We start from the raw sequence: 1,371 nt of genomic DNA, 5'->3' as shown, positions 1-1,371 counted from the left end.
GCACACTGATATAATGTAGCTTTAGCCTAATACATTCAACAGACTTTATTTTCCACATCCCAAAACTGAAAATGAAATTGGAATGATTGAAAAATGCAAAGTTTATAAACTTCAATAATTTAGGATATGAAAAAATGTTTGTATCATGAAAAATTTGACTCTTGAATTTGAAATCAAGAACTCATAAATTATTATTTTTTCACATTCACACAATCTTAACTTTCACTTGCATTTACAAGCCATTGTTGCATTGTAGGCTTTTATAAAGTGGAGTGGCACTTAGGGCTGACCACAATAGTCAAAGTCAATGCTTTGATTGGCAGAGCCTGATTCGAATGTCAATCTCACAGTCGAAGCTTCGCAGTGAAACAAGGATCATGCCATTTTGGTGATATGGTGGTGCTCAACGTCTGATTTTACATAGAACTACCAGTTAACCTAATATTCAGGGTAGCTCAGAATTCGAGTAGTAGCCGTATATCTCTGGACTCAGGGCAGAGCACCCGGCTAACGATAAGCCTAGCTAACGTTACAGGGATATTCCACCATTTGGGGAATTAAGCTCATTTTCCACCTCCCCTCAAGTAAAACAATTATTTTTTACCGTTTTGGAAACCATTCAGCCGATCTCCGGGTCTGGCGGTACCACTTTTAGCATAGCTTAACGTAATTATAATAACGTAATAGGTATGACCACAATACAATATTATTGTAAATTATATTGCATAAAAAAGCGGTAGCTAATGTTAATTGAATAAAGCAAACAAATAGCTGTTGTTGCTCCAAAAAGTTGAAAAAGACTTACCTCGAATTTCACGAGTTTCCATCAGACTCGCGTGGTAGCCAGGTGTCTCATCCAATGGCGAGCTCAGTTGACACTGTGTGCTTGAAGTTTCTGACGCAAGTGGTAAGATTCCGATTGGCCCAGAGAAATGTCAGCTATAAGAATTATCCAATAATGTTTCGCAATTCTAGCCTGCATGGTATGTAAGTTGAATTAATAGAGACTGCAGCTTCTCAAGATTAAAGCGGTTCTGTACAATTCACGTAAATGACCCAATTGACCAAGAAAGTGCCGAAAAGCGACAAGTTTGCAGGTGTGGCTTGCTGAAGACACGGAGCTCCAGCTTCACTGGTGTTGTGCCGAATACAGTTTTTAAATTGCCGACTACTTGAAATAGACTCGAGAGGAACCGCAACGTGTATGCAGCTGTCCGCAGCATGGAATGCACGCGAAACTCTGCAGAAGACCGGTGAATGACAGGCGAGAGAGAGAGAGACAGAAAGAGAGAGAAAAGGGTCAACAATAAGCTTCAGTTTCACTGGAAATTTACAATGTAAGTTGAATTAATAGAGACTGCAGCTTCTCAA

Source organism: Micropterus dolomieu, linkage group LG01 (assembly GCF_021292245.1).
Source record: "Micropterus dolomieu isolate WLL.071019.BEF.003 ecotype Adirondacks linkage group LG01, ASM2129224v1, whole genome shotgun sequence".
NCBI classification, from domain to species: domain Eukaryota; kingdom Metazoa; phylum Chordata; class Actinopteri; order Centrarchiformes; family Centrarchidae; genus Micropterus; species Micropterus dolomieu.
This window is presented reverse-complemented; position numbering follows the sequence as displayed.